Here is a 13,280-nt window from a genome sequence, read left to right as displayed (position 1 = left end):
AATTAAAGTATTCATAAATAAATCAACTTTCGTTTATATTGGCAATCCAATTTTTTTCTCCAGTTAACAAGCTAAATAATATTTCTGTTTGATTTTGTTGTTATTCTATCTTATACCATTTTTCCCCTCATATTTGATATTGTTCTAGAAATTTATCCCATAAGGAATACAAATATTTGAAAAACTTGAAAATGAAATGGAAAAATTGATCAAAAAAAAAAAAAAAAAAAAAAAAAAACGGAGACTCTGCAGGCGACTAAAAAACTATTGTTGAAAATAATAATGGAGGTTTTCTAAAAGTAGAAAAATATTCACGTCGCTTGTGACATGACCTAACAATGTTAGGCTAATATCGTTGGACTTCCGCTTCAGACAGAAAATGTATGTAAATTTGGAGGTAGACGTTTTTGGATGAGTTCTATCATATTGAAGTTCAGTTAGTATATCCAGAATATTCAGTGTATTCAGGAAAGGGTCACTTGTGACGTCATTTGTAGTGGGAGTAGTGGCCTTGAGCGGTCAATTGATTTTGAACATGGACTAGTGTACAGTTACCATTGGTACAGTATCCTACGATATCATCGATGTTTACTATTGTCATTTTAGAAAATAACGTGGGATGGACTTACCAAAACAATTTATTTGTTCCTCTTAATATCACGTATTTTTATTTCAGAAAATTTTGCTTCGCGTAATATATAATACTCTTCGCGTAACGTAAACGCGTACCATTGACAAGTCTAAAATCAAATAATATCGTTTAATGGAAAAACGTGATACGCATTTTAAAGAAGCTTTTCTAACGTTGTAATATACTTTTTACAGTAGCTGATAGCAAAACATTATTCAAATAACTGAAGCAACCTCTGCACTAATGGCAACAGCAACGTTAGTAAGGATTTCTTAATAAAAAAATCGAACGCTTGGTTAAAAAATGCAAAATCTAACACCGATCTAACGCTGAAAAAACAAATATCCTTCGATTAATAAAGAAACGAAAGCTAAAGGCCGTGTCTACACTTTAAATAAACGCCTACGAAGTCTCTCGGTATACTCCGAATCATTCGAAAATATCACAAGGGAGAATGGCCGTTTTGCTTGTTCGGCCAGTTCCGCGAACAAGCTTTTCAGGCCAGTAGGAAACGAAACGCTCGTGACGAAGAAACATCGTCGTCGACACGTTCTAGACGTGGCACCTGTTTCTTTGATCGCGTTTGTTTAAAGTAACCAAAGCATCGGTTGTCACTGCGCGTTGCATGTGCTTGCATCCGCTTTCAAAGTGGCCACTGGCCGTCGCCGCAGTTCCCGTTGTTTTCTCAGTGTCCATCCGTATCCGAACGATCGTTTCCAAACGAAATATCACCGGGCTGGGTCGAACCGTGCAACGTTTTCGTCACTCGCCGATGAAATTACCGGCGGCCTTCGTGAAATTTCTACCCACGGCCGGAACGTTACGGATTTTGCCTCGTTTTCCTTGACGCACCCCCGTGCGCACCATGCGCTCTCTTCCAACGAAAATGTAGGTCGTAAAAGCCGAGTCGAGTAAACGCAACGATTTACAGCATCTTCTTCGTTTCGGTAAAAAAAAAAATAAAAAAAAAATAAAAAAACGGCGGCGATAAAAGTTGGATCGTTTACCGAGGATTCGAGTTTCCAGCTTCCTGGTTCCTTTATTTCGTGGCGTTATGTGAATGGAGGATACCTATAGTTGCGTGATCTTTTTATTCCTTTTTTTTTTTTTTTTTTTTTAATTGGGGTGGATGCTTCTTGTTAAATGGAAGTTGGATGAGGGATTCGGGCGTTGTGGTGTTTTACCGCGTAGAACAGTCGTCTGAAAGATACAGTTTGTCATTTTGAAATTCATGTTCAACAACTTATCCGTCCGCTGTATCTATTTGACACGTAGAAGTTAGGAGATAGCATAGTCTTATTACACGTCGTTTTATTATTTGTGAGTGAAAGGGGAAGCTTATGCTTAAGCGTATTATTTTCAAGGAGGCATTTGCATTTAACTATTTATCTTTCCATTATATCGACCTTTTGACACCGAGAGATAAATTAAGTTGGGATTAAATTAAACGAAGGTTAGTCAAGGTACTGAAGAAAATTAAAACGTTGTTATAAGTCTACGGTTTTAGATCTACTGCAGGTAACGTTTCACGTTCGCGTCTAATTTTCAACAATTTTATTTTTATTTTGCCCCCGTGCAAATTTCTGTATATTCCGTTTGACAAGTGGCTCTAAAAAAAAAAAACTACATCGTTGTCACAGGTTCCAGCGGCGACAAGTCGAAACTAAACTAAAAGACAACCACGCGAAATCTTGCATTAATCACAATATAACACGATTAAACGTAAATCCGCTGAAACAAACAAATAGACGATTCGAAATAAAAATGTGGTAAAATGTTATTTATACGATGCATGAAATTGATTCGAAATAAAACAGAAGCTCGGCGTTATTTTTATCCCATACACTTGTCACGGTTCTCAAATATCTCTCACGGTGACCCACAAATTTTTACGTCTCATTCTCTTCCGTAACACAATAATTCACTTTCAAACTCTTCGAAATAGAAAGCAAGCTGTTCACAATGGAACGGAAAAAGGGAGATGAAAAATAAACTGACAGAAAAATAAGATGAGAAATAATTCTGAAAACGCAATAATTCGGTCGCATTTTTCGCGGTTAAGGGGACAAAGCGTTCCAAGCGGCACGGCGCGCTGTCGGAACTTCGTTTCGAGCGAGCTCGTTGTACCAGCTAATTACAGGACGAGAAGAAATTCCGTCCGTAGTTCGTGGACATTACATTTCGCGGTGTCCGCATTCCACGGGTTGCGTAAGAAAACCATCCGAAACGGAACGACGTCGAGCATTAATCACATCGCGCGCCACCGAAGTGGACATTTAGCTTCTTTGACGGACAGGATTCGTGCCTTGGAAAAAAATACGCGTTCCTCGCGATACGTGGGTGTCAAGATGAATTGGGCTGTTGTCTGGACGCGTTCGCCCTCGTAAATTGATTTTCCGTGACAGGTATTTTAGCATTCCTCTTTGTGAAAGCGTGTTGAAAGAACGTTTTATTTTTATTATTCACCCGTTAAATTTGGAACCGCTGGTAAGTGATGGTTTTTTTAGTAATGTAGGACAACATGTGCACTACTATCCATAAGTCATAGAGAATGATATTTAAAACTTCTGCTTACAACCTTCCATTAAACTTACTTTATGTTCACAATCTATCGTTTTCTACTCTGTTTAGTCTTAGATAATGGCAAAATTACGAGAGTCTATTCGCGTCTGTAAAGAATTTTCATCTTTTACACAAAAATTGAAACTTTAGGAATTTGGATACGACCGTCTCGACAATTTCGTTTGCACACGACCTTCGATAAACTTCAGTGAACTGCGAGCTATTAAACTTTGAGAAACTGTACTTGCCGATTTTTCTGCGAAATCCTTCGAAAATGAAAACATTTTCGCTCAATAATAACCACTTGATAAGTTGTTCAGCAGGAAGAAGTACGTATTAAACTTCTCACGATCAACGTTTGCCTCGTCGCAAGCAAATTATCATAATATCATGATAAATCACCGGTCTGCACCATAAAAAGAATATTATATCCATCGGAATTAATACCCTTTCATGGCCGTTTTTTAACGTATCTATTGCTAACCCGGTTGTCGTTTATAATTCATTCTCTGTTTCTCTTGGAACATACAATCCCATTTACTGGATCTAAAAAAACAAATACTGTCTCTAAAAAAAACTACACTCTTTCAAAAAAAGAGGGAGAGAGAGAGAGAGAAAATATAGAGAACGCGTTACATAACCATCGTGACAAGAAGCGAGCGCAGAGATCGCGCCCTGAAAAATTGACAAAAGCGATAAACTCGTAGTTACCGGCGCGACGATCTCCGAGCTGACAATAAACAGCCGCTTAAAGCCCAATAAAAATCTACCCACCGTCAGCGTGAATTCCTGAACGATCACGTATCTTTTAAGCTTTTCAAGAGACATCCAGTGGGATTCTTTCTCGCGTAGGTCCAGCACCGACGCGTTAGATTATCCTCGTAATGCGAGGGGGTGCCATTAAAATTCACGCGAGGGACCACGTACGTGGCAAATAGGTTGGCGCCCAAAGGGAGAAATTTATCATTTGGGGCCATCCTGGTGTAAAACGAACTCACGGAACTAACAGGGGAAGGGAGTGGATGGAAGGAAGAAAGAAAGTTTCTCGTTTGCATCGTGATGAACGAACAGGAAAGAAAAAAAGATAAGGGCTGACGAGGATAAAAAATGGAGGGATAAAAGTAACGCTATGAAAAGAAGAAGACGTCCTACCTTGAGATGAAGAACGAACAGGATCTCCTCATTTTCTCGTGGGGCACTAATGTTTCGCGGCTTGGTGATTTAACTGCGCCACAAACTACGGGACGACAATGATCGCACGATCAGCCGGCTTGCAAATGACACTCGTTATCTTTAGCGGATGAGCGGTGCGCTCACGGCGCTCGCACGATCCGCTCGTTGCAACAACACGCTCGTGGCACCGAAATCTTCCAGGCGGGGGAACATCTGTTGGACCAGCAACGGCACACGCAGCTGACGGACGCAGCGGCGTCTTTAATTGCCGTCCGACCACGGACATTAACGTTCCCGAGCACTCGTAAAACCGACGCTCGACCATCGACCGTACGCGCACACTGGCTGGGACATTCGATGGAACACGGTTATAGCGGAGATCTTTGCGCGGTCGAGGGAATCGAGATTCGATTTCCAACTTAGGAATTTGAATTTTATCGGTGGCGTAAAAATGCCACTTCGTAATACTCGGAAGCTGTTCGACGATGATGGACGCGCGTTTAAAACCTTCTCACACTCTGTACACGATCGAACCTCTTCTTCTCGAGTCTAGCCACGCGTCGAATCGCAAATATTATACCTTGTGCCATACTTAACACTCGAAGATTTGGTTAAGATCAGTTTCGAGTGGATGTCCGAAGCCAGTCGCTTGGACCGGCAGCCGTCGTTTCGCTGCGAATCGAACACCATAGCATCGTAAAAAGACACAACAGTGAATGCTGCGACTGGTCACCACTGATACATCACGACACTGTGGACTGGCACTCGCGAGCACCGATCTATCCAGCTTCAGTCTCGAACCCTCGAATCTCTATCTCGCTCGAATGAATCGCACGTGACGGATCAGAGAGGGATCGATCGGCTTGGGGATCGATCGCGGAATCACTGACATCGCGTCGATCGACTAGCAATCACTTTCACTGTGCGCTGTTCCGCTCGTCCGCGAGCACACCGTTGCTCTCGCAGACTCCTCATCTTCTCCGATCAATCTGTCAGCAACGACGCCTCGAAATGCTTCGATATACGCGAACACGGTTGCCCGATTCATTCGTCGACACCCACGAGATCACTGCTCGATTCACGCATTACCGATCGATCACTCGTCACCTTCCATCGATCCGTTCCCTCTATGTCTACCCTCGGTTGACCGACTAACACCACGTACAAATAGGATCTCTATTCACGTGCACACTGAAATTCGTGAAGCTCGCGGAATTCGAAGGACGATCGCGGAAACACGAGACGAAAGTATGCTTGGCCTGTGACGCGCGACAACAAAGGGGCTCTGCGACAACAACCTGTTAATCACCTGGCGGCGTCTCGCGTGCACGAGGCACGCATCGACTCTAAGAAAAGCGCGATGATCCACGCCAGACTGACCTTGACTACCAGAAACCTCGTCAAACTCCTTTCACCAGCACCTAAACTAACGCATTAGCTTTCTTTCATCGGCAACTCGAACAGATAGAGTAACGTCACACGCAGTCACACTTTGATCGAACGAATCATCGATCTTATCCCGATGTTCACATCAACAAGATCACTTTTGACGACATCACTAAAACGGGCACCGATGTCCTCGCCGGCTACTTTTCGCACCACTAGCTGACGAAGTTTCGAGCCGCGAATGACGCGGGTCGCGAGAGATGACAGCCGGCGGGTTGCTGGTGGCCGTGTTGCCGATGGTGCCGCTGGCAGGCCGAATATCACGCGCCGGTGGTAGCGATAATAGCGGGGGTAATGGTGGTGGTTCGGCGGTGCGATATGGTAGCGGAGGTCGGCCGGTCGGTCGGTCTGGTTGGTGCAGGTGGCGGCGGTGGATGGATGTGCCAGAGTGCGGGCTTACGACGGAATGAGAGGAAAGCTCGGCTTAGGAGCGCTACAGCGTGGCATCGGCGACTCCGCGATGAGCGAGAGAGTTGCGCGTTATCGACCCATCCACGACGCTATATTCAACCGCCAGCACACGCTGCTGCTCTCCGCTCCGGACCGTACTACGCGCGCGGCGACGCGTACTACCGAGGAGAACGGCGCGTACGCGCTGACACTGGCTGCGCGCCGCTGGAACCGCCGGATCCTCCTCGTTCACGATCGAAATTTTTCCGCCAACGTGCATCACGCGACCACCAAGCGGAACGCTTTTGGATGAATGGAGAGATGAGAGGGTGACTCGGTTTGTTTGGGGTGGTTTCAGGCGACAGTTCCAACGTAGTGGTGGATTTTTAAATTGCTTGGAAGATGCGCTGTGATGGATATCGATGTTGGTGGTGAATGAACGAGGAAGGTGGGACAAGGGAGAAATTTTTTACTTCGCAGACAGCGAGGGTTAAAATAAAGCCTAGGGAAGTATGGATATTTTTAAGTGTCAAAATAAGTTGTTACATGTAATCAGCGAAGTATCGAAATTTATAAAATTCTTTATATTGTCTACGCTTTTTTGTACTTACCTCGTTTGTGGAAAAAATCCCTCGTTCCCGAAAGACGGTATAATTGAAAATGGTAATGGTTTTTCAAAGAATTATATCAATGTGACGTATAGGATGTATTTGGTATAGTTTTAAGTACAGGAAATATTATTTGAAGATATAATATTGGTAAAAGTATCTAATCGCTTATTTATTTTGAACAGGATGCAATTACAAATACAATGAGCAATTGTGACTTTATTCTTGATTATCTTTATTAATGTGAGCTTTAAGCATTTTAGTAATTAAATACGCGTATCTAAGACTACTTTATCTCAAATTAATGTTACGACGTTATTTTAATTTCATGCCATTTTATTTCAGTAAAATAATCTTCTTAGGAAGAAAACTTTGATCCTCGTTGTATGCGTTAAGATTCAAGTATGTGCTAAGCGCTCGTGTGAAGGTTTAAGTTACAAGATTCTAAATCCTTTTTAGACGTGTCCGACATAGTTTAGTATCATTCAAATATTTATACGTGGAATCTTCGTTGGAAATATTGGAAACTAAATGGCACGGCCTGTAACTTTTAAGCTACAGTTATTATCGATTTTATGCAGGCTCTGTGAACAGACCACGATCTATAAACCAGATATTTAAAAAGTAGCATGAATGAAACATAATCCATTAAAGCAATTGAATATGTTATGATACAGAAATGTTGAAAAAAGCAGACATTTCATCTACTACTTGTCAATAAAACATACGTAAAAATGTTCTGCGATATGTTCAGCCACAGTCTACGACATCACATTCCATCTAAAATTTATATTTATAAAACTTCTTTCGTCGCTCCAATCTCACCCCTTACAATTATACTTCGCATCAGCTCGTACAAATATGCGTTCGTACCAAATGGATCGAGACATTAGACTATGGATATGGATTATAAAATAATAGACGATAATTCTAACACAATTGGTGAAATAATTGGAAAAATGTGTGAAATATAAGAGGTAAAATAGATGGTACAATATTTGAAAAATAAATTATACCTCTAATCAATTTCTACCTTCCTGTTTAGTATCGCTAAAAATATAAATTTGTACGAACATCCATTCTACCAACCACTCTATTCGATCATCTTAAAATTTCACTTCATACCAGGATGATCACCTTGCTTTACACTTTCCTTTTAAAATTTACAACGTGTTAAGCTAAGCGTTAAGTTGTAAGATCTGTCTTCATAAAAACCTCACGTCTGAAATTATGTCGACGATCATCGCACAGATTCCGCTAGTAATTTCACACACGAGGACGACGAATGTACGAAGCGAATAGCTCGCTCGCGGCGCGCAAACAACGCTCGCATTGAAATGAAATTCGTCAAGCTGGATTGACCAGTCGGCCTACTTTTAATTACTTTCATTTTACTAATTATTCGCCACGATTCGCGTCTTCTTCTTTGTCCTCTTATCTCATACGCGTCACGCGAATCCCCTTGTCCGATCTTTCGACTTCTCGAGAACCGCTCGATACACGCGCCAACGCACTTTTGCCGTTCGGAATTTCTCTTTTTCGCGTTCTATCCTGTTCCCATCGATTTAAGCACGAGCACGCGTGTCACATCTATGTGTGTAGGTATGATCGAGCAGAGAGAGCAGCGTCGAGAGGCGGGAAAAATGGGTAATTCGTCAGCAATTTCGCGGCTTTGTACGGACGAAGCCGCGAGGGGAATTGAAAAGGGGCGAACCGTTTCTTCTTCGATTGATTTTTTAAGCGGACGAATTTATCCTTCCCGTTAATCGACTTCTTTTTTACACGACCATTACGTTTCTCTTGCTGTAGGTGGAAAACGTCACCAAAGGAGATGAACTTTGACTTTTTGTCCGACTACGATTTTCCTACGAATGTGGACGGAACGGTGTTTTTAAAAAGAATTTTGTACCGTTGGTGAGTTGGGTTGATTAAAATCAATGTTTTCAAGCAAAAACTTATTTTCGGATAAAGTCTTGGGGAATTGATAAAATTGTAGATTGCTGGATTTTCTGGGTTTTGTTAACAGCGTGTTTTATGTGCAAGCAAGAACGCGTAATATTTATTTATATACATAAATTTACTATATCGACGATTTTAACCAAGAAATTAATTATTCTTTGAATATCTTCTAACGTCACGTTGCACTATCAAACTTGCTATTGGTATCATTTAGTTATTACATTATTTAGTATCGTTATCCTGATAAGTACAAGTGATGCTCGTTTTATCCATTTGTATGGCTAACAGAAAAGTTTCAAAAAATGGATTCTCTCTGAGCAATCGTAACACAAAGGCCAGCAAAAGAATGTAAAAGTAAATACAACTGACTACAAGTTACAGTAATATTTCACAATAAAAAAAATATCATAGTAAGAGAACTTTTTTTTACAGAATCAAATATTCGAAAGTACACTTATAACTAGAAAAATACCTTTCTCAAACGTTTAAACTGTCAACTAATAAAGTTTACAAGAATTTCTCTACGCGTTTCCACTTTCTTTACGTCTATCTGAAATACAACGCTTTCGAATATATTCGCCTAATCGAAAATCTCCAGACCAGAGAATTGAGAAGCTGATTCCTGCTACGTACACAGGATACGTACGATTTTATCGCGATATACTTACGTAGGTCGCGTTTCGGATCGTTTCACGATTTCCAAAAGTCTATGGTTTTACGGCTCGATGCAGTGGTATTGTGACGACCATTGTGCTCCGATCGTTCGATGCGCACAAAGGTGGTGGGTCACCGATAATCGGGAAAGCTCCCGATGGAAATGGAAGGGAAGAAACGAAAAGCGAGGCCCAAAAGGTCCGGCAGAAGGTCTTCTGCTTTTGAGGATCAAAATGAAATCGTCAATCGGAACGTGAATGCACGCGCATAGAAATGTCCTCTTCAATGAATTTCTTTAACCTTCGCGAAATGGACGCAGTCGAGTTTGATCTCTCTCTCTCTCTCTCTCTCTCTCTCTCTCTCTCTCTCTCTTGCATTTTGTGGTTTCAGTAAGCGTATATCTACGTTCTATTTCTGTTGATGTTACCTCTTTCAGTGAAATGTTAAAGATCAGTAAAGTGTACGATAAAATGGTAAATAATTGGGGACAGTTTACCATTTCACGTACGATATACACGTATGTACATTACATATGGATGCGCAAATCTATAAATAAATTACTACGATATTTGATTGAGAGATAAACATATTTGTTTCCGATGAAACTAATTGCAGACTTTAGCGAAAATGAATTACTATCATTCGTGATCAATAAAGTATGATTTTTCTTATAGGATAAAAAACAGTCAGTCCTGAAACAGTTAAATTTATGATTTAGTTTGTAAAATTGCAAATAGCAAAGTTAAATCGTGATTGAACATTAGGTCTACCTACTTGTAATATGCAGGGTGGTCCACGAAATTGTTTCAAATCACAGCTCTTTCTTCGGTACAATTACATCTCCTTCGAGAAGATATTTTCTGATTACTTTGCTCTAGCACTTTTTGTATAAATTCTAGAAAAGATACATTTATATATATAATATATATATATATATATATATATATATATCTATATGGACGTTGAAATATCAAATTCCTACGTGCAAGAGAAAATTCTGAATTTCAAAAGGATACATTGAAAGAATCTACAGACACAAAAATTTGATTGTGAAAGAAAAAGAACAAAACTCAACGTTTCGCGTATTTTATTACGTGATTACAGCATAGTACCTACAACAAAGAATCAAATTATAAATAAAAAAAAAAAAAAAGAAAGAGAAAAGAAAACACATGGAAATCGAAGTATCGTTAAAGTTGGAATTAAAAATATTTTTTAAAATGGTGAATCGAACAAATTTCAACGAACGAGGGAATAATTTTTCCGCGAGAATTGGCCAAAACGATTACGCGCCAGCATGGAAAAAGGTGACACAGGTGTGAACGGGTAGGAAACAGCGACGAAAGCCGACAACGATATTGACACAAGCTTCAGTTTAATTTCTCCGTCCGGTAAACATTGGTTTCCCAACCACGCGGAGTTACGTGCACCCCACTCGTGTCTTGTTCGATCGACACGGACGTTGAAAGAATCGAACTTGACCAGGAACGAAACGTAGTCAGCCTGTCGCGCGACAAATTTGCTCGTTACTTCGCCAGCCATTACGATCGCGTCGGTTTGCGAATCGAATGGGGACGTTTCGCGTTTTGCTCATCCGGACCAACGAGAAGTTTCCATCGTAAAGGGGGAAAAAAATTCACCAGTGTAATTTCAGAAGCGAGTTTTGTCCGCGGTGCATTTAAAATCGATGAATTTTTGATCGGTCATGATGGATCGAGATTCGTTGATGAAATCTTTGTCTCGTTATATTGCTGATTCTGCGGTGAAAAATTGATTCTCTACCTTACAGGTAGAATGTCATTTTAGTCGAAAAATTATTGAATATACATTTATATAAATGTCGAGAAATTTGAAAGAAGAAGCTCGATGATTTACTTTGTTAAAAAGCGACTCTTTTTTTTTAACATCTTAATTTTTGTTAAATAGTTTTGTTGTGACACGAATTACGTGGAAAATTTTCATAGTTGATAAAAATTGAAAAAGAAACGTTCATAACAAAAATATATAATTTTTATATGATTATAAAACAAGGTAGATGTTCAAATGAAATAAATAATACACAACACGAAAATTATTTTCTGGCTACATAGAAGACGATATCTTCTCCCTTCAAAGAGGAACGAAATTTTCCGTGTATTCTATCGAATTTTCGTAGAATTTACTTCCAATTCACCAAATAATATCTAAATATACAGTTAATGATCTACGATCGCTCTTTCACGTGTCCACCTTCACTTCGATCTTTACTCTAGCTTCCAAGAAAGTTACTCTTTCCTCTACTTCTCAGCTTTCTATGATATTCTCAATTATCCACTCAAATTCCATTCCCTTTTCGTTAAATACAAGATAAAATCATTATTGTTACCAATATATTCGTATTAAACATGGCATATCACTGATGGCGATGGAAATATACAGAGCAAATGTTCATGGAGCGAGTTTACACGACGCGGAAAATATTCCTCGTGTATCCCAGCGAATGTTCGCCAACCGAACTTTCGTTAGAGGAAAAATCGGTAACGAGGGAAATACGCTCGTACCTCAACGAAACACGCTCGCGGCCACGGCGAAATTTATTTATCAGCAAGCGTTACGATATCTCGAAACACGGCGTGCCGCTGTAACAACCGTGTCTCTGAAAAAGTGTCGGTACATACTGATAACGATCACCCCTCTGTATCGCGGGTTATTAATTAATGCGCCGCGGGGCCGGTTCGCCAGCCATAATCGGTGAATTGACGCGACGAGCTTGCCTGTGGTCTTGTTTTATATGTGCGCGCGTATATTTACGTCTGAAGATCGAGAGAAAAATAGCAGGTCGTAGTTCATTTTTGTCAGGATCTGTCGTATCAGGGAAACGCGTGAGATAATGTATTATCGTGAAAAATTTGACGATTTAAAGAGAAAGTGAGAGAATGAAGAATATCGTTAGGAGAAATTCATTTTCCATATACGTCCACCGATATTTAACTTTTAATACCTTTCGCGGCGATTATGTGAAAAGATAAAATAATGTTTTCACCATGTTACTACTTGATAGCTTATCAAAAGTATACCCATTGTGTATGAAATTTTTGTATTCATATGAAACTATTTTTGAAGGAAGTTCCTGTAATTGAGAAAGTACCTACTTGTTGTTAATAGAAAAAACACACACTTTTTTATCTGACCAGTTGTTGATTGTTAATCGATGACACGAGAAAGATGTATTTTTACATGATCGACATACTATGTGTTAGAAGCTTGAGCGACTATGTTGTGTTACTTGCTTCTCTTCTCCATTTACTATTAATTGATAATGACATTCATGATAGTCGTATAAATATACATTTACGATTATGAAGTGGAATGTTTGTTTCATCACAAACTAATCATAAAGTCACAGCCTACTCTAGCTTTATTCCGGTTCTTACTCGGTTTAAATGTCAAGATATTCGTCTGACTCGTTCATCTACCATATACGCAGACAAAAGAGTCGCGAACAAACGTTTATGACCATCAAATAATTTCCGACTGAGAATGTATTTGAAGTCTGGATATTTTTTTTTATCAAGTTTTACGTATGCTTCTAATTTTAGGAGAAAAAGAAACGATAAATTTAGCAGAAATTTAGTACATGGAAAATTTCATTTAGCATTACACAAGCAAACGATAATACAGTGTATGAAATTATATTTTCGTGTAGGGAAGGATATTTTTGATTGCAGTCGGCCAGACAATAAAACGATAGAAATTTTATTCGCGTAAAATAATAATATTATACGTAAGAGAATTTGGTTGGCCAACGCTTACAAAAACCACGTTAGCATAAAGCTACGTTACAAATTATGAAACGGCGCATTTAATACCAAACGTCC

The 13,280-nt window shown here is 39.8% G+C and overlaps 1 protein-coding gene and 1 long non-coding RNA gene across 5 annotated transcripts in view; one reads left to right on the top strand and one right to left on the bottom strand.

Moving 5' to 3' along the window:
- Window positions 1-13,280, bottom strand: part of LOC126921658 (uncharacterized) — a 570,126-nt gene that overhangs the window by 406,208 nt on the left and 150,638 nt on the right. Inside the window, exons 4-5 of one of the 4 annotated variants that reach the window (XM_050733370.1) lie at window positions 10,198-10,318; window positions 4,346-10,115 (exon numbers count right to left, since the gene is read on the bottom strand). The exons of the other annotated variants lie outside the window; for them this stretch is intronic. The gene's annotated coding sequence lies outside the window, so the exon portion shown is untranslated. The remainder of the gene's footprint in view (window positions 1-4,345; window positions 10,116-10,197; window positions 10,319-13,280) is intronic. 4 annotated transcript variants of the gene reach the window in all.
- LOC126921690 (uncharacterized) overlaps window positions 1-13,280 on the top strand; it is a 123,300-nt gene that overhangs the window by 58,272 nt on the left and 51,748 nt on the right. The window lies entirely within an intron of this gene.

The sequence above is a fragment of the Bombus affinis genome, chromosome 11 (assembly GCF_024516045.1).
Source record: "Bombus affinis isolate iyBomAffi1 chromosome 11, iyBomAffi1.2, whole genome shotgun sequence".
Taxonomy (NCBI): domain Eukaryota; kingdom Metazoa; phylum Arthropoda; class Insecta; order Hymenoptera; family Apidae; genus Bombus; species Bombus affinis.
The sequence above is the reverse complement of the archived record's forward strand: the minus strand, read 5'-3'. Positions and strand labels throughout refer to the sequence as shown.